Source organism: Arvicanthis niloticus, unplaced genomic scaffold (genome assembly GCF_011762505.2).
Source record: "Arvicanthis niloticus isolate mArvNil1 unplaced genomic scaffold, mArvNil1.pat.X pat_scaffold_548_arrow_ctg1, whole genome shotgun sequence".
Classification (NCBI taxonomy): domain Eukaryota; kingdom Metazoa; phylum Chordata; class Mammalia; order Rodentia; family Muridae; genus Arvicanthis; species Arvicanthis niloticus.
In genome coordinates this window covers 41,924-63,343 of record NW_023046175.1, presented here as the reverse complement: position 1 = coordinate 63,343, position 21,420 = coordinate 41,924, and the positions used below count along the sequence as shown (strand labels likewise).

The 21,420-nt window shown below is 38.0% G+C and overlaps 1 pseudogene; it reads left to right on the top strand.

Moving 5' to 3' along the window:
- The first annotated feature begins 367 nt into the window (after positions 1-367).
- The window catches only part of LOC117702185 (transcription intermediary factor 1-alpha-like), a 57,890-nt pseudogene continuing 36,837 nt past the window's right edge, over positions 368-21,420 (top strand).

Below are 21,420 nucleotides of genomic sequence, written 5' to 3'. Positions count from 1 at the left end.
CATTGGTGCATGGTGACCTATCAAGACCTAATCTCAAATACACAAAGAACACAAAACTACTTAGGTTTGAAAAACAGTGATAGAGAGATTACTGATCAGTAAGAACAAAAGCCATTGGGCATGTAACTTAAAAGGGCGTGTACAACATTTAGTATATTTAATATGTATAAAATGCATATTTATATGCATCTTATTATGCTATAGATATAGAATACATGACACGTGCATACATAGATTCCTTATGAATTTAGAAAGAGGGATATGAACTTTAAAAAATCAGAAACAAAAGCCCCCAACTAATTACAGTGTAAATGAGATTTAGAGTCCTCAGTATGTTAAACTTCAAATTCCATTTTGTCTTTCTCAGTTGGAGTCATTCGATGCCCAGTTTGCAGCCAAGAGTGTGCTGAGAGACACATCATAGACAACTTTTTTGTGAAGGACACCACTGAGGTTCCCAGTAGTACAGTAGAAAAGTCTAATCAGGTAAGTGTAAATTCAAGCCTTCACCGCTCATGATGAAGCTGAAGGAATTTATATAAATAGCCAAACTTCAGAACAATGATGACTGATAGTGAATAGTTGAGCTTAGGCATAAAACGGTGCCAATGTAGAAGCCTCTGACTTTATCATTATATATCTGTATGATAGAAAGAAACATTATGCTATATTTAGTATTTCTTTGTACTGAGTTACTAGGTGTTGAAATGTTACTTTAGACTCCTTTTAAAAAAGATTTATCTTTATGTATATTGGTGCTTTGCCTGCATTCTGGTAAGTATACTATGTGTGTGCAATGCTTGTGGAGGCCTAAAGAGGGCATCATAGCCCCTGTAACTGGAGGTAAAGACAATAGTGAATACCTTGAGGGTGTTGGGAACCTAACCCAGTTCCTCTGCAAGAGCTACAAGTGTGTCTTTAGCCAGTGAGCCATCTCTCCAGCCCCAGCCTCCTTTTGTAAACTGTATAATCGCTCAAATGACTTACATTATATTTTTGATCAATAAGATTTCTACATTTTAACAATATTTTTAGTGTGTACATGTATCTACATATTTGTTGGCTACGATAAAAACAGAAGACAACTTGGTGAAGTTGGTTTTCTCCTTCCATTTTTCTGTGTCCTCTGGGCATCAATCTTAGGTCATTAGCCTTGTGTTGTCAGGTAGAAAAGAGCCCTACATTCTGAGCTGCCTCTCATCCCCAGGACTTTATACATTTAAGAAAGTTATGTTCATGGTGTTGCTCTGAAAGCTTTGCTTAGTAGCATTGTCCAAGGTGCTGAATTTAGATACACAACAATATCTTTTCTTTTTCACTCCTTTAAGCCTAAATGTAGAGACTTTATCCCTAGGGAGAATCTGTGGTTTTCTATCATGGAATGGCCCTGCTAAGGTGAATTCTCTTGCATGTGTAAGAATAGTAAATTTGTGTACCTATGACTTTTGGTTCATTATCTCATAGACAGTTTCTTTTCTTTATAACAAGATCTGGGAAAAAACTAAGTCTAGTTAGAAAACAGCTGTTAATTTTGTCTACTGAGTTGTTTCTGTGCTTTCTCCCCACTTCTTCATTTTCAACTTGTTGGTTCCAGTGGAGTTTAGGACTCAAGTTACTTATAAAAGAACTTAGTTAATACTAATTAAAATTGGGTTGTTTTAACAGTGTCCACACTACTCCCCAAAGGCCACACTGGGCTTGCTTCAGGGGATAAACTATCTCCTTGTGAAGGCAGCTTTAAGTAATGGGATTGGCTGTGAGTTTACCTCAAGTGTAGTATGTATTGTGTAGGAGACCCTGGGCTCATGGTCTTTGCTTTGGGTGATAATCCAGAAACTGACTGTGGAGACTACAGCATGATCGGCTGCTTCTCTAGGCCTCTCCGTGGCACTTATTTCCTGCATTGCTGCTTTCTTTGTTTTTGTTTTTTGTTTTGTTGTTGTTGTTGTTGCTGCTGCTATTTTGCAATAGGCTCTTCCAGTGAAGCCCAGGGTGCAGGCCTTGAACTCACAGTCCTCTTGCTTCTCTCCCGGGATGACAGGTATTACCATATCTTGCATCTTATATTTTGTCTCATTTACCAAGATCTGGAGCAGTGCCTATTCTTTGCTCTTTTTTGTAGCCTTCAGTGGAAGATTAGAAATTTAAGTGGCATCCTATAGATATGATAGTTGAATTTAAGGATATCCCTAGATATAGCATAAACCTACAGAATCACAGGAAGAGAGAGAAACGGCAGATGGGATTCTGAGTGGCATTGGGAAAGCAAAGAGGATTGGCAGATACCAGCAGTGTGAGAAAAGGTGAAGATGATAAGCCCTAAGAAAGGCAGATTTTTGTTGTTGTTGTTGTTCCTGGAAATACCAGATATTTGGAAATTTGGCAGCTTCTAAGTTATATGATTTTTTGTTTGTTTGTTTCCAACTGCCAAGACAGTATTGCCACTGTCTTCACCATTCCCCAGCTATATACGTCTACGAGATACTTCACCTCCCGTACTCAGTGCACTCTCCAGGCGTGCTTGTAAGCTTTGTAAGTTTCCATTCTGTTCCCTTCCTCACTTCTGCTAACCCCCATACAATTAACCTCATGTAGGAATGCTTTCCACTTCTCTAATCTGTTCTTTGCATTGCAGTAATAGTGCTTTAAGAATATAAGTCTGCCCATGCCTTTCTTAATCTTTCTCTTCAGACAAAGTGCGACATTATCATGTGGCCTTACTTGAGCTGACCCTTGCCTGTCTTGCACCAACCAACTCCTTCTCTTCCAGTCCTCCCCTTGATTCCTGTAGGAAAGTGCTGCTTGCTTGCTTTCAGTTCTTTAAAGCAGCCAAGCTCTTGCGTGGTTTTTTGTTTGTTTGTTTGTTTGTTTGTTTGTTTGTTTTTTGGTGCTATTCTCTGACTAAATGATTTCTATCTAGTAGCTTTCATAGCTTGGTGCTGAGGAAATCTTTTTAGGAAAAGCTTGCTTCTGTGTCTCCATTCATAAGCACTGACTTTTTGTACATTTCTTTATTGGCTCTTCTTAATAGAAGTGATCATTGCAATAATGTGCCTTTCCTACTTAATCTTAAGAAGAACTCAATAAATATGTATTCTTGGGGCTGAAGAGCTATCTCAGTGGTTAAGAACACTTACTGCTGTTCTGAAGGTTCTGTATTCAATTCCCAGCACCACATGGTAACTCAACCTATCCGATGCCATTCTCTGGTGTGCAGGCATACATGCAAAGTACCCATACAAAAAATACATAAATAAATATATCTTTAAAATTTATATCATTACCTTCATTTTAATAGTGAGTTCTGTATCCTGTTTAAGACCATCGTTGTAGTTAGGATTTCTAGGTGAAACACCCAGAGTAACTTGGGAAGGAAAAGGTTTATTTCAGCTTGAAATTTCACATCACAGTTCATTATCAAAGGAAGTCATAGCAGAAACTCAAGTTGGATCCTGGAGGCAAGAACTAAAGCAGAGGCCATGAAGGAATGCTGCATGGTTGCTCAGCCTGCTTATGTAACCCAAAGCCACCTACCCAGAGATTTCACTGCCCATAGTGAGTGGGGTCCTCCTTAACACCCGAAGACTTCTCTACATGCCAGTCCCTTTTCTTCTTTCTTTTTTTTTTTTTTCTTTTCTTTTATGTTCTATTTTATGTGTATGGGCTCCTAGCTTGCATGCATGTCCATTTATCATGTGCATGCAGCGCCCACTCCGGCCACAAGAGGCCCTGGATCCTCCAGAACTACAGACAACCCTAAATTGCCACATGGGTGCCATAAACTGAACCCCGGGGCAAGAGCAGCCAGCATTCCCAGCCACTAAAATATCTCTTCAAACCCTCAATAGCTTAATCTTATGGAGGCATTTTCTTCCCAGGCTAGAGAGATGGCTTAGTGGTTAAGCTCTTCCAGAAGACTTGAGTTCAGTTTCCAGCGTCTATGGTGGCTCACAACCATTTGTGACTCTAGTTCCCAAGGGTCAGATACTGTCTTCTGAACTCCACAGACACTTGCACACATGTACTACATAGACATCCTTACAGGCAAAATACCCATACATATAAAAATAAAATAAAGGACTTAAAATAATGTTTTGAGATTTCTCTAGATTTTTTTCAAGTCAACAAAAACCATCCAGCTATTAACCATTTAGCTAACTAGTAGAACAACTTGAATTTTCACTGTCCTTCTATCTAAGAGGATTGTAAACAGTATAAGGACAAAGACTTAATGTGTACTTGTCCTTATCATTGTGTGCTCAGTACCTAGCCTAGTACTGGGAATGACTAATATACTGAATTAGGGAGAAAAATGTACTTAAAATTAATTTTCTATTTTTTTTTTTTTGCTTTATTTGTAAGTGTTTTCGCCAACATATATGCATGCATTTATACCACAAGCATTCCTGGTGACTTCAGAGGCCAGACGAGAGCATTGGATTCACTATCATTGGGGTTACAGATGGTCATCAGCTGCCATTTGAGTGTGAGGACCTGAATGCCAGCGTTCTATATGAGAGCAACAAGTGCTCATGACTGCTGAGCCATCTCTCCAATTGTTTTCTTTTTTAAGATTTAATTCATTTTATTTTATTATTTATTTTTATTTTGTATGTATGAATATTTGTATGCATGTATATATGTACACCACGTATATTCCTGGTACTCACAGAAGCCAGAAGAAGATGTCAGACCTAAACTGGAGTTAGAGGTGGTTGTAAGTAATCATGTGGGAGCTAGAAGCCAACCCTGAAGCTGGAGCCGTCTCTTAAACCACTTGAAATGATTTCTACATAGATCATTTGCCTAGTGCCTGTAATATCTAGTATGTCAATCTAAGGAGAAAAATGTGCTTAAGTAATCCTTTGTCCACTCTAGTGTTGCACACCTTTTGTCCTAAAAGCAGAAACAGGTGTCTTAGGAGTTCAAGTCCAGCCTGGTCTAAATACTGAGTCCCAGATCAGCCAGGGCTACGTAGCGAGACCTTGTCTAAAAAGACAATTCTTATGGATAATATATTCATCTTAATATGCATATAGTTTAATTCATAGTATCAGTTTTAACTTAGGATAATATAAGAAAGCTGATAGTCTATTTGGTTAGTGTTTCATTCTTTTTAATTTTTCCAACAGTGTATGTGACCAGACTCTTTTATTGTTAGGTGTGTACGAGCTGTGAAGACAATGCAGAAGCTAATGGGTTTTGTGTAGAGTGTGTTGAATGGCTCTGCAAGACATGTATTAGAGCTCACCAGAGGGTGAAGTTCACAAAAGACCACACAGTCAGGCAGAAAGAAGAAGTATCTCCAGGTAATGAATCAGGTTTTTTCCACACTTCTCTTTTTCTCTCTCTGCAACTGTAATTTTACATTTACTATACTGACTTATTTTGATACAGCTATAAATAGTACATGTACTTTAGAGTATACCTTTTGAATCAAGTCAACATTCTATTTGAAATTGTACTTAGAAGTATTATATGAATTATATATTGAGTCTTGCTTTAATTTATATTCCCAACTTTTCTGCTTCTGTAAATTCAATTTGATGTAATCAGAAGGAAAACAAAATGAAATAAAACTTTGCTTTTGTAAATCTCACTGAGTAAGAGTGAAGACCATTACCTAAATTCTTTGGCCGAATTATGCAATCTAGACAGGTCCTACCTCCCTAAAGTGGAGTTTGAGAAAACCCACATAGAGTACAGGAGGAGATAAGGTGTATGTAGCCCAGGGAAACCCTGCAAGACTAGGGGCTTTTCAAGGGTTGGGGATTTCTAGAGGAATTCTGGTTATATTCAGAATTTGGCTGAACATTTCAAAATTATTTGACAGGACATCTTAACTTATCAGAGTTGGACTCCATAGGGTGTTGTCATGTTCCAGAAACAGGGTAAAGCACAGTCAACTTGAATTTTGCAGCAAACAGAAATGAACTTGTTCTGACCTTATAACAAAATGACTTCCATCCTGAAGATTGAACAGGCTGGTCCATCACACATGTTCGTAACTAATGAGCCAGCTCTCCAGCCCCATTTAACATAACGTTTTAAAAGTTTGTTTTTTTTTCCTTAAGATTTGCTTTTCTCCTATTTGTCCTTGAGTCAATTTAAGTACTAGAAATGAGAATGTGAGTTGATTCTTGTACTACAGGAGTATCTAATAAAGAATATAAGCAAGTAAGTAATGAGAGTTGGGCTACCAAATTCTGCTGGAATACTTACAAAGAGTCCCAACCTCAGATCGGGGATTTAAGTTGGAGGCCAAGTAACTCCAGTTGGAAGAGCTCTAGCTATAGAGATGGGGGAGTTGCTTGGTAGCATCAGTGTTTCATTTGAAGTGTAGACCATGAAACTTTCTCCATAGGGTCTTGGCATTCTGGATATCAGTATAGAAAATTGGATATGTATGTGGTTGGGTTAGCTGGTCAGGTATTATAGAAATGGAACATAGGAAAGTCATATAAAGACATGTTGAACTGTTTTTGGATTTTAACTGGCTAATGGAGGTACAAAGTATTGATTAATAGGGTGACTTTTGGCTAGAACTGATAAAGGGATTAGTAATATAGCCATTATATTAAATTAAGTAAATGTGAATGATTAAAGTGGAATTGGTGGATTGGTAATTATAGAAATAGAATAGTAATAACAAAAATTGTCCATGTGGTTATGGATGGGTGGTTAAAATGAAGCAATGGGCTCTGGCTTATCGTTTGTTGCACGTGCCTATAGCCCCAGGAATTGGGAGGAAGAGGCAGAGTGGATCAGTCCCGTTGTCTAGGTTACAGCCATTCAAAATCCGGTCACCTTAGTGACTAGCTCAATAGCTGAGGACCAAACCTTCCACACGGGAGCTTTTGTCGAGGGGGTGGGGTTGGGGGGGGAAGGTTTCACATCCAAACTATAACAACTACCAAAATTTTCTGTATTTTTTTTTTCATTGTGAGTTTTATAAATTTTTACCATTTTCTTTTTATCTTACAGGGTTAGTTTGGTTTTATTTTTGTCTATAGAAATAGTCTTTTGAATATATTTACCCAGTTACTTATCATTATCTTTTAGTCCATCAATCTTGTTTCTTTTCAGTTACCTTAATTTTATTTTCAGTTTCTATTACTAGAGTGTGGTGATGCACACCTTTAATCCTAGCACTCAAGAAGCAGAGGCTGGTGGATCTCTGGGAGTTTGAGGCCAGCCTGTCCTATGTATGTAGCAAGTTCTGTGACAGCCAGAGCTGCATCATTTAGAGAGACCTCTCTCAAAAAAAACGACAAAGTTTGGGTTTGGTTTGGTTTTGGTTTTTTAAATTACTAGTACAGGTGTACTATATGCTTGATGTGGTTTAGGGTAAGGGTTTAAAGTTTGAATTATAGTTTATCACTTTCAGTTGGTTTTAAGATGTTCTGCTCTTGAAGAGTTGGGCTTTTGTTTTTACTCACTCTACATTGGTAGTTCTATGAATGACTGATATACTATTCAATGTAAATTGCTGCATAGTGTGGTTATTATGAACTCAAGAGTTGATTATAGTGAAGAATCATCTATCTCCAGCTTCTGATCCTTTTTGCCTTCACCTCTCGGGTGCTGGGTGGGGTTGTGGCCTGTGCTAGCATTTCTGAGGCATTAGGGATTGAACCCAGGGTTTCATGTCTGCAAAGCAAACACTCTACCAACAAGGCTGTCCCCTAGCACCTACAAGAATTCTTTAAAGGAAAGAAGGAAAATTTTCCCAGTTCTTTGCTTTTTTTACTACTTTTTATTGTCAACTTTGATTAACTTATAGTAAGATAATTCTATTAACTCAGTTTTCCTTTCTGGTTACTTCTAAGGTTTTTTTAAAAATTTAAAATCATATAAATATTTTAGTTGTCTCTAGTATTTAAATTTAGTAAACTTTACCTATTATGGGGGAAAACAGCTTTAAAAAAAAAAAAAAGATTAGAAGTCATAAACTCTACATTTAGACCTGAAAATGTAGGTTTATGCATTTTTTTTTGAAGAAAGAAGTCTAAACAAAGATTCATTTTTAGAGCTGAGAATGTAGTTCAGTGATAGAATGCCTGACACGTCTTTGGGTTCAATTCCTAGTATCGCAAATAATAAACAAGTCTCATCTTTTTTGTTGTTTGGCTTTGTTTGAGACAGTTTCTCTGTATCCCTGGCTCTCCCGGAACTCACTCTGTACACCAGGCTGGTCTTGAACTCAAGATATCTGCCTACCCCTGTCTCCTAAGTGTGGGGATTAACGTGCACCATCACCATTTCCCAGCAACAAACATTATCTTAATAATGATAATGATGATTGATGATGATGATGATAATAATAACAATAACAATTTTATACACACACACACTTTTTAAAATTGTGAATGTGTAAGTGCCTGCTTTCATGCCTGCATGTTCCTCACCCATGCAGTACCTACAGAGGTCAGAAGAAAATGTGTGAAATGGAACTAGAGCAATGGGCAATTTTGAACCACCTGATGTGGGTGCTGGGAACCTAACTGAGTGAGGTCCTTTGTAAGAGTAGTAAGTGATCTTGACTGCTGAGGTATCTCTCCAGCCTCTCAAGAGGACAAAATAGGCCAAAAAATATTACACAAATATTGACACATGGGATTTAGTAAAGTACTTGCTTTATAAGCATAAGGACCTGAGTTTAGTCACTAATATCCACATTAAAAAAGCCTACCATGATGACTCTTTCTTGTAGTCTGGGTGAGTGATGGAGCATCAGGGAATGGGAACACAGACATTTGCCAATTCCTGAGGCTTATTGACCCAAGCAGCTTCACTTGTGAGACAGCTCTAGGTTCTAGTGAGAGACTACCATCTCAAAAACAGTTGGGTGGCTTCTAAGAAATGACACCTGAGGTTTATCTATACACCTATGCTCACATGTGTACACATGCACTGTACATTTATGTACCTAAACACACGTGAGCACACATAGTTTAGAATATATGAACAAACAAATTAGACATCAAAATCCTCTCCTCATATAATCTAGTCAAAAAGAAGTACAAGTCAACAGAAAATATATAAGAAAATGATCTCATTGCAGTCAGAGTGGCTATAATTAAAAAAAAAAAAAAAAGATCTGACAAGGACAAAGGGAAAAAAGAACACTTTCAGTATTGATGGGAGTATAATTTTGTTCAGTCTCCTCACAAAACTAAACATAGCTGGGGTTGTATGTACTCAGTGTGAAAATATTTGCTTAGCTTATATAAAGCTCTAGGTTTAATTCCTAGAACTGAGGGGAATGAAAATTACAGCTCTCTCATAAGAAGTATGTCAGTATATAACAGACATACATATTCAACTATGACACTATTCATGAGAGCCAGTTTATGGAACCAGCCCAGGACAGTCCACAAACTTTTAAGAAAATTATTTTGTTATGTATATAGAGATGTTTTGCATGATGTATGTCTGTGTACCACCACATTAGAGCCTGATACATGGGCAGACCATTTAGAGGACATCAATCTGTGGAACTGGAGTCAGAGAGGATTGTGTACTGCCTGTGGGTGCTAGGATAGAACTGAGGTACTTGGGAAGATCAGCAAGTACTTTTCATTGCTGAACGACCTTTCCAGTCTTAGTCCACATATTTTGATCCTCCTGTCTCATATTTGGGATAGAAAATATTCAGTTAGTTTATACTCATAGGGACTATCTGAAGACTTTTTAATTATATAAATCTCTCTCTTTTTTGCCACTACATGTCTGTTTAAATTACTCCTTAATTAAATTAAAAAATCCTATCCATTTTTCTTAAGAAATGCTTGAGAGGTGTTTTCTGAGACTTTTTCTTTTTTACAATTTTATTTATTCTGTGTATGTATTATATATGTGGGTACCTTGTGGTAGATTGCCAAGATCCAGCCTCAGCTTGAGAGAGAGACCTGAGGAAAGGGTGAATGGGTGCAGCAGAAGAATGACTCAGAATCAGTAATGATGCAAGCTGATAGCTTTGTGATCTGCTCTAGATAGCTCTCTCTTGCAGAACAAAGCCCAGTCTTATAAAGCCACTTCCTTAGCAATTGCATATCAGTTTAATCTTTTATCCCAGGTTCCCTTTTGATCATTCCACCAATCAGCATTTTATGACCTTAGCCCCTTGACTCTCAGAAACTAAAATACGGACCACATTCAAGGCAAATGAACCAGACAGCAAGTACATTTTTTAACATCACAAGTCCTATGCAAGTCCACAGCACTTGTGGTTGCCAAGACTAGTAATAGAGGCTATTTTTATGTGAGAAAATTAGCTTGACGCATAATATTTTTTATAATTTTCTATTTAGTGAGCTCTTGTTTGTGCCAATGCAAGCAGTATTGTAGCTCATTTTTATAATTCTTAGCTACCACAATATATTATTTTAATCTTTGGATTTTTTCTTTTTCATCTCAGTAACTCCTCTTATTATTGGAACGTATTAATGCGATCCTAGAAAGTAGAAATATCATTAAGCCATCATCTTTTTTCTTGATACTAGACTTTTTATCTGTCCCCAACCTCTATTTGGAGTGTACATCTTAGAGAGTATAATATCTGGATCCAATTTAGCTTTTAATGGCTTCTGTGGAGGAGACCACCATTTTACCCTCAATAATGTATAATCATCTATCTGAGTCCTGTTTTGTAACTATTCTTTTCTCTTTCATGATCCAGGGTTTTTCCTCTATTGATCAAATCATGTCTCCTTTAATATCTTTCTGACTATGCTGACTTATTAGTGTAACTCCCTCTGTTCTTTCAGGTCTGTGTGAAACCCTCATACAATTCATATTGCATGCTTATATTTTGAATAGTTGGGAAATCCTGTAAAGAACAGCTCTTACACTGACTTATGTATTCTTGAACTCATGTTTTCAGAATTTTTTCAACAGCCTTAAGGGCTGTCCTGCCAGTCATAGCATCATCATTTTTACTGAGGATCACCAGACACTTCCTCACTTCCCAGAATCATGCTGTTTCTGATTATCTTAGAGCTTGTTAACCTTGGCAAAGAACATTCCTCAAAGGAGGAACATGAAGTAAATTATGTACATTATCATGCAAACAAGCCTATGACTCAGCAGCCATCAGTACAAAGAGACCATGTCCTGCTGGCTCCAGGACTAGACTAGCTATGTCACTCCACCCCTTTGCTGTCATCCTGACCCAGCAGGAGACATCTTGTGGCAGTTGGTTCTCCTTCCACCATGTTGGTCCTGAGGATTGAACTTAGTTCATCAGGCTTGGAGGCAGATGCCTTTAGCTACCAGCCTTGAAAATATTTAATATTTCAAAATCTGTAATGCAGTAGTTGTAATTAAGTGCATAGATGAAAGAAAGGTAGTTCTTTTTTATATCAGTGAAATTGAGTAGAGATGGACCACTAATGATTTATTATTCAATTATAGTAATTTTCTTTCTGCTTTCTGTTTTTGCAGAGGCAGTTGGTGTAACCAGTCAGCGACCAGTGTTTTGTCCGTTCCACAAAAAAGAGCAGTTGAAACTTTACTGTGAAACATGTGATAAACTGACATGTCGAGACTGCCAGCTGCTAGAACACAAAGAGCACAGGTACCAGCATCTTTGCTGCCTTCAGATCTGCAACATACCTTTTATGTGGTTTACAGACTGCGACTACTTCAGCTAAATGGCAATTTGTATGTGTTTTGGTTGGCCAGAGGTATCCTGGCTTACACAGGTGTTTCTCAATTTCAGGGGTTTTTTGTTTTGGTTTGGGTCTTGGTTTTTTGTTTGTTTGTTTGTTTGTTTGTTTATTTTTGGTCTGGACAGTACATTGAAAGAATGCTATGCATTGTATGTTGTTTAGCAGTGTCCTATTTGAATACTAGTTATACCCTGTATTCCTCTGCCTCATAAATGACAGCTAAAGACAATTTAAAATATTTAAGACATTACCAAATATACTATGGGCCAAAATTAGTCCACATTGAGAGTCAATTTATTATAATGCCGTTTTTAAAATAACAAGATATTAGTTGCTAGTGTCAAAAAATGAGGATGTTGTAATCCAGGAGACGCCCCACAAACCACATGAACACCAATATCAGTCAGACAGAGATAGTTTATTGATCATTTGCGCTAGGACTGATTGCTCAGGGCTACAAACCAGACTTGGGAGCTGATTTCAACTCCAAGCCAGGATCCTGCAGAGCTTTTAAGTCTAAAATCCATAAACATCTGCGCCGAGTTATTCTACCAATCAGGATTTAGGGATTGGAGACTTCCTTAAGAACATGTCTTTGTAGTACACTTATCCTGCCCCCATTGGTTGGGGTATTCAACTGGGGCAGGGGATTTGCCTTGCCTTACATTTATGTCTTAACGTGCCAAGCAGGGTGTCAGTCACCCACATACACATGTCTATCTGCCAAGTAGGATGTCTGTTCCCAGGGAGGTCTTGGGAACTTAAACTTTATTTGACCCCTACTCAAAATGGAAGTCTCATCCCAAATAGCTTTCTTGTATTAGTACAGGTGTCTCTCTTATGTTGCGGTCCATCCCAGGGGCAGATTATAAAGGCATAAAACCATAAACGCTCATACACAGCTCCAGGAAGCACTGCTGGATGGTTGGTTCCGTTCCAAGTTTACTGTGGCTAACTGTGCAAAGCAGTTCTAACTGACTTCTATTGTGATTTGTTTCCAAGAACACCAAAGCACAGAACATAACAGAATATGCAATCAATTTGGACAAGGGAAAGTTTCCTTTGTAACAGTAGTAACAACATAAAATGGCTGGCTAGACAGGCAGGAGCAGTTACCCAGGCTTCACAGAGGAGACCTTGTTTTGGGTGGGTTTGTAAGTTTGATTTTATTGTTGCTGTTGTTTACGTATGGTCTCACTATGTTGTCTTGTCTGCTCTGGAACTATGTAAACCAGGTCGGTCTCAGACTCAGAGGTCCATCTTAGTTGTGTGCCACCAGTTGTGACTGGCTTTTAAAAATTAAGTTTATTGTTAGTGTGTTCCCATATGTGTCTGTCTTTGGGGTGTGTGTTTAGGAGTCAAACCCAAGCTGTGAGGTTTGCATAGTAAGTGCTTTTGTCTGCTGAACCATCTCACTGGCCCTGACTACACTAGATGTTATAACCTATCCTCATATTGTACTTATCTTCTTCCTGGATCAGGCATGAACCTTATTAGAAGACAACCTTTGTGTATGGCATATATGCATCTTCTAGACACCAAAACTCTTTTAACTTTGCTTCTGCCTGTGATTTTAGTTATTCTTACTTAGGCTATATCAGAGATAGAGGCCCCCAGGTGAAATATTTTTCACCTTTGCTGGTTTTTTATTTTTATTTTTATTTTTGAGATAAGGTCCTTATTATATAGTTTTAGCTATCCTGTAACTCACTACATAGACCAGGCTGACTTTGAACTCATAGAGATGTACCTGCCAGCCTCCCTGGCACTGAATTTAAAGGAATGTACCACCACACCCACTTTTCAGCTCCATTTAACATTAAGAATATGTTCCTTGGGTATAGAATTCTTGACTTCCTGGTTGATAACAACTGCTAAATGCTGTGTCTTATTTTAGGTCACCCCAGGCTTTAATCAAAAGGTACAATATCAAATGCCTTACCCCATTTATCCAAAAGAATAATTCTGTGGCTTGTTATACAACAAAGCTTCTTACTGTTTCTGATCTTGAGAGTGTTTATCCTCAGCAAACTTCTATGGTTCTGAAGCCCCAAAATAGTTAACCTATTAACAAATTTACTTTAAATCTTTGACCTCTTTTTGCTACATCTGTGTAATGAGTGTTGGTTAATACACTCTTGAAATAAAAGAGTATCTAAAGACTTTTTGTTGAATAATAATTTTGTTAATGACCAGCTGACTCCATTTTTCTTCCTTTTTAGTTAACAGTGTTACAATAATTTGATTATTTCTATATTATTCCCTATGGTGTTTTTCTCTAATCATATATCAAGCTTAAAGGTCAACTTGTTTTGTTTTTTAACTTGTTCTTCCTCTATAATCTTGTCATTTGCACATTGCAAATTGTTTCCATTGTTTCATGGTATGTTCGTAGAACTGATTGGTCATAAAACCACAACTTTTCCTGTAAGCATAAGTAGCTAACTAAATTATGAAGTGCAAAAACTTGACTTTGTAGTCAAAGGTCAGAGCCCAGCTATAAAAGGCTCCCCTGCTTTGGTCAGGGCCACTTCTCTCTCCTACTTCCAAGGAGACTGGGAGTTTGGCTCAGCCATAAAATAAACTTTTACTTTGTAACATTTTTAGTGTTTAGTACTGGTTTTCAACACCATAACAAATTTGAGCAAATGAGAATACCTGCCTTTTTAAGACTTTCTGAGCCCATGTATGTACTTGCATGCCTACATTATGTGCAGAGGTCAGAGGACGTTGTGGGGACTCTCTCCTGCCATAAGGGTCCCAGGAATCAAAATTAGACTTGACAATAAGCATCTTTACCCATTGCGGCCATCTTGCCAGCTCACATTCTATATTTTCCAAGGTCATTTTTTATACCTTTTCTATTATTTCTCTTTCTTTAGAATCACCTATTTATGTGTGTGTCTTTGTATGTATGTGCGTATGGATTCAGGTACTCCAAGAGACTAGACTAGAGCATCTGATCCCCTGGAATTGGAGATACAGATGGTTAAGGGCAGCCTCTGAAAGCTGTCTTAACCAGGACCATCTCTCTAGCCCCCACAGCCTCTCTCTATATTATTTTTTGTTTGTTTTTTAACTTTTGAACTTTCTTTGTACAGATATTTGTATGAAGTTATTTGCTTATTATTTCTTCAGATACCAATTTATAGAGGAAGCTTTTCAGAATCAAAAAGTGATCATAGATACTCTAATCACCAAACTGATGGAAAAAACAAAATATATAAAGTATACTGGAAATCAGATTCAAAATAGGTAAGTACATTTATGATACTATACATTTTGACGTGTAGTAGATGTATACATTTCTAGGTTACCTTTTCTTAACCTACTGTGGAGTATCTGGTAAGCTTTTTGATTATGAACACATGGTTAGTAAGGCTTTTTCAGAAACTCTGGGTTGTGAAGCAGTTTTTTTACTAGTAAAATGAAAATGTGTAACAATAATAGCTCATTTATCTGGTATATATTTATAATCAAATGGTGTTTTCTAATTTAAATTTTTTTCAAGCTTGAGAAAAAGACAGCTTTACCAGTAATGTAAGTTTTTAAACACTAGGTTATGTACTTAATTGCTATTTTTAAGTTCGTTAATATTTGAGATGCCTCCCTAGGCTCTAATTCTTTAGTCATATAGGTGGAGGTTTTGGAAAACACAGATACTGGGTGTTACTAAACTTGGATGTACCGTTTCCTGAGGAGAAGACACAATACACATCCAGATAGGGGACTCAATGCACAGACACACACACAATGTATAAATAAGATAGATAGATAGATAGATAGATAGATAGATAGATAGATACATATATAAACATACGTGATATGTATACATATTTGTATGTATACACATATCTGCAACAATAAGAAAAGATCATGAATTTGGGGTGGACAGGAGATGGAGCGAGAAGAACCACAAACATCCAATTTGGTGAGCCAATGACTTTTATTGGGTTACTTACAGAAATATGGGTGAGGAGTTCTAGGAGCAGAAAAGACTTACAGACAGCTGCATCACCAAAGCCCACCTTAGAATGGGTGACAGCTCACCAAGCTGGGAACCTGGAGCACACCGAATACCCTGAGGCAACTCAGCATGTTGGAGAGTGTCCTTTCCAGGTTCCTGAGTTAATCTAAACCTCTTATAGGCCAGGCAGGTAGGCCCGAGTTTGCTTCTTCCAGGCAGCTGTCTGGTCTCAAAGTGTTCTTTGCACCTCAGCCACTGAGAGTTGTCTTGGCAGCTTAGCTCAACTCCAGTTGATCTGAGGGGACTGTAAGCTTTTAATGCTACTGTCAGGAAGAGACCTAGTGAACCTGGCCAGTTTTAGGGACTTCCTGAAGCTGTCTTAAGTTGTTGGCCTTCCTGCTTAACTTCCTTGTAGTATGAAATATTTCAATCTCAAGAAAATTATTACACAGCAGTTTTATTCCTTGTCTGTTTCTAGATACTACTTGTTAGGGCTTGTGCTCCATAAAGGAAGTCAGATGTCCCGAGAAGCAGTTCCCACCAGGGCACTTGCTGACTTTCACATACCACCTTAGCACACCAAGCACACCATGTTCTTTCTTGTGTTGTTTTTTGCATGAAAATAACTGCTACTGTCTACAGGTGAGGAAGTACTGAGTAGAAAGACTTGAGTAAGAGAGACTGCTCTGTGTATCTCACTATTTATTGTTCACTGGGAAAATTTTTGTCAGCTTCTGTGGCATAGCTGATCATTATAGTCTATTACTCTTTCTTGAAACAGCTAGGAGATTCAGGATTTTGTTTTATTTTGTTTTGTTTTGAAAATTTTGTGGGATTTTTTATTTTAAGATAGGGCCTCGCTGTAGAGTCCTGGCTGTTCTGGTACCCACTATGTAGACCAAGTTGGCCTTGAATTCACAGAGATCCACTTGCTTCTGCCTCCCCAGTACTACATTTAAGGGCATGTATCACCACACCTGATGCTTTTTTTTGTGGTGGTGGTTGTTATTGTTGTTATTATAGGTATACTTCTGTTAGCTGAGAATAAATTCTTACCTAAAATCTTAAATGTAGTCTAGCCATTTTTCAATATTCTAGTATTAGTATAATTATTATGGATTGTGTCATTGTCATATATTTATTCTGTTACATCGTGTTCATATATTTTCATTTTTATTATAACCAGATTGTGCTATTTATTTTTATTTTTCATTTATTTGTATGTTGTTTGTGTATGTACATATACATGCATTGCTTCCAGAGTCCAGGAGAGAGTTTTGAATCCCTGGAAATATATTCCAGAAGGTGTCTGACGTGGGTACAGAGAAATGAACCTAGGCCCCCTACAAGAGCAGCAACTGCTACAGCCTCTTGCTGCTTTTAACCCTTCTCATTTGTATAAAAACTCTAATTAACAAAGTATAATTTTCTTTCATTATATTCTAATCAGAATATAGTATTTTTGCTAAGTAGAATAATTAACTTCAAATTGTGATTCTGAGTAGTTGAAAAGTCGAGTGACTGTGATGGTCAAAGGTAGCAGTTGTGGGACGCTTTCCAATTAAAACATCTGTCTGCTATGAGAGCTACTCTGTGGATTTCTCTACTGTGCATGCGGTATAGCAAGGTTTACTTCTCTTTTTTTAGCATAAAGATGTCTATTTCTTCTAATATAATTTGTTCAAAGCACCAGCCTTAGTATTTCTGTAGAACTTCAGTTAACTGCAGAAGTATAGAATGATTCTAGGTTCTGGACTGTGTTCCATTGTGGTTATTTTGGGGGAGTAGGATTGCTTTATTCTGTTTCATTTGACATTTTCCACTTTCAGGGTCATAGTAGCTTTTATAAGAAATCTTAAAATCAGATACTATGAATTCTCTAAATTTGTTTTTACTTTTCCTTTTTTCATAATATTTTTGATTCTTAATTTCACACCATCCACTCCAATCCACTTATTTTCCAGTCCTTCCATATTCACCCTCCTCCACAAAAGAATATTAAACATTAAAATTAAAGCTAAAAAAAAAATCTTACCATGTGTGCCAAAATCTTCAGTGTGCCATAGTGTGTCATACGTATACCCTTCTATCCAAACAGCTTTCCTTGAAGATGTTCATTAGAGTGAGTGAGTCATTGTTTCCAGCCCTCTGGATTCTGCTATGTATGCCATCAATACCGGATCCTCAGCAGGACTCCCCCAACAGTTCACAATGGGGTATATGTTAGGATGGGCCAGCTCAAAGCCCTGGATCTGGGCCTGGGTAGTATTTGAGGTGCTCTGCCTGCCAGCTCTCCCACACCTAGCCTAGGCCACTAACAGCCATCTCAATGGCCTTGGTGGTAACACAGCCACAGACATCAACACGGACCCAGACATAGCCTGTAATGGCAAAGTAGACCCAGACATCACCATGGCCACAGAAATCTCAAATCAGGTTCAAACCTTGCATCTCCAGTTCCGCCTCTCTTCATAGTGCACAAACCACTCTGCTTTGTTTCTGTCCCATCTCTACCATTTACTTGTTCATCATAGTGGCAGCAGACCGGGCCTCTGGCTTTGTTTTTTGATAGTCATATTTGCGTTTTCATTGTACTTTTTGAGACAGTGTCACGTGTAGCTAAGGCTGGCCTTAAACTTGCTATGTAGCCAGTGCTGACCTTTTGTTTCTGATGCTTCGTATACCTCACAAACACTGGGTTTATAAATATGGGCCACTTTCTTCCTTAAACAAAATAACATTGCTGTGTATGTGGTTTTGGTCTTTAAATTGTGGTATTAAAGAATCTTTAGGTTGGTGCTAATTGTCCTTTCCTTTCGTTTCTAAGAAATCCTCTTGCATTTGAGGCATTAGCGCTGAAATATATCTGCAACCCCCTATTTCTCTGCAGCCTACCTGATTGCAGAAGGATGAAAATTATGCTACTAAGTTTGATATTATTTTGCTTTAAAAACAGGCAGTGTTTCCCTTACTCATTCTGTTGTACCACTGAAGGTGAGTCAGCTTTTTAAAAAGTGGTTGTTTTGTACCCATACCTGCTTTCCTTAATTCTGAAGCAATATTGATTTCAAACAATTATCTTGAAGTTATAACAGAGTACAATCTCTTCAACTGTGACTTTAAAGTTTAGAGTGGCTGTAGGAGGGGCAGGCAAGAAAAATGAAGTTGTGTTTAGTTATGTAGAACCGGGTGTGTAGACACCAGTACCTCCTGTGTCAGCTGTTCCAGTGTATTGGATATGAGGCTCCGTTCTCTTTCTATCCATTTCATCTCCATGTTTCTCTTAAAATACTTGTTTCATAAAACATAAAAGTAGTTCAAGCCAACAAAGGATTCCACTAGGCACTCATGAAAAAGAAAAACTGTTATTAGCACACAACTGGGCTCCCAGCTAGTGCTTAAGAGGGGTCTAGTTCTGACTAGCTAGAAACTTTCTAATCTTATGTACAGTTGTGTGAGTTTCGAGACAGAGAAGCACAGCTCCGTTTTCTTAAAAGAGCATCCGTCCACAAGGTCTGTGTCTTCAAGGCAGTTTGACAAGTGCCACTCCTAGGAGGAGGCAGGCAGTGTTATGTTGGAATCACGGCTCAAGTCTAGACAGACCAGACAGGCTAATGCAGTGCCACTTGACAGAGGTTTATTGGGGGCTGGAGGAGACAGAGACAAAGGAGAACAGAGAAAGGAAAAAAAAAAAAGGGTGCGAAGGTCAGGAAGGGTCTGCCTTTTATTTAGGCTGTAATGTAATCGCTCACAGGTAAGGGTGGGATGTAGACTCTGGGAATGTATGAGATTGCCATGGCAGCAGACGTGTGGGTCACTGTCACCAATGGGTGTTACCACCGATGGGTTTGGAAGCAATCTGCCAAGCCTGTTCCTGATACCAACAGGAAGGACTTTTAACGAACAAGCAGCCCTAATGAGTGGTTTTTATAAAAGCACAACTTCAGCAAACTTAAATTCTAATTAAGTCGGGAGTACAGTTCTGTTTTCTTTACTCTCCTGTATTGTCTAGAGGAAATGAGATAGTAAGCTGTCTGTCTTAAAGTCATTGAATAACACTGGGGGAGAGCCCCTCAGCTTAATTTATTTCTATGTAATTTAATATTTCTTGATCAGGTATGGGCAAGTGTCACAACAGGCAGGGAAACCAACTGCAAATATGTGAGAATGAGAATTCAGTTCAGTTTGACTTCATCAAACTTTATCAGACTTCTAAAGAGTCTGGTGCGAGGCAGATTATTGCAAGCATATTTAAACACAATTGAATTTGGGAAAAAGTTTCCAGGCAACCATCATTCCAATTGCAGCTGCACAATAAAGCATAAGGTATGGCAATATAGCAACTGCTTTGCAAAAGTACATGTGACCTTGAAATGGGTTCTGTAGCTAAAAGGCCTAGAATCGGTGGTGTCTCCTGCCAAGGTAGCATAGAGGTTAGCAGGCCATAAAATACATGTAACATCTCTCCTAAGGATGGCTTCTGCCAGAAACCTCCCTGTCTGAAATGGGTTGAAGGGAGACACAGAGTCAGATGCAAGTGTAGCGTTAGAGATTGATAGTCTTCAGATGTTCTAGCTCTCTAACTATCCTGAATGCTTGTTGATAACTTCTACAAAGTCCTAAAAACTTTGCTCTTTGTAAGGGTTAAAAGCCTCTGACTTAGGATTGGCACCTGTGGTAAGCCTAAAGCTGGGGATTAGGTGAAGTCCCTTCTCTCCATTTCCCCAGGGACTCTGCTGATCCAACACCCTGCCTGCTAGTTGGAATTGCAGGAAGAAAAGGGGCACTTTAAAAAGTGATTTTAGCCTTTAATTTCTAAGTTCTCTTTAAAAACTTTTCTATGAATGCTAAGAAAGGTCTTCTCTAAAAGGTTCTCTCTAAAAGATTTTCCAAGTAAAAAGGGAGTCTCTGTTCTCTTTGTCCTCTGCACTTATACATAATTCAGGATACATAATAACATGGTAAAAAGTTTACCACAAGTTTACACATAGATTCAAGTCATAAATTGAATAAGAAGTTTGCAACAGAGAATGTTTACATGCATAGCCATTAAGAATAATTAATCCGGCTAAACATCCTTTATCTGTTACTAGCTCAACAGGTTCATTGAAAATTAAACCCATAAATTTTGTGACTAAGGTATTAGTGAAGTTTCATATAGATAAATCCAGTCAATATGTTGTCTTCTGTCCTTGCACCTATAGTAAATCCTAAATTCCCCTTTTATGACCTTTGGTTAATGGCTTTACAACCTCTTAGAATGTGCTCTAAGTTGTAAACACCTGCTTGTTGTTTCAGAAGCAGTTAACACTTGATTGACACTTGAAGACTGTCAGAGTTCTCATTGAAGTTTTAACATCAGAAAGGACTTAATAGCAGTCCTATTAAAAAGGTCTTAAACATTACTTAAAAAAGTTTAGGAATTCTTATAGGATCATCATTAAGAATTAAGAAATCATGTTTGTCTATGTAGCATCACTCAAGATAGTCCATCTTAGTAATTCTGCAGAAATCTGCTCAAAGGGCTGGGCTAATACATAGTGATTGTTATATATATTTAATAATAACAGGAAAAGCATATTAATACCAAGAATCTTTCCTCAAATGTAATCTTCTCAGCCTTGCCTAATGAAGCAAATCCATCATTAACTTTACAGTCCATGGTGAAACCATGTTGGGGAAAATCACCTGCTAGGTTTTAGCTTCTCCTTGATGGCTCCTGGCAGGGGTTCTATTAATTGGGAGCTAAAGATAAAAGGTGTGGGGAGGAAGAATCTGGGA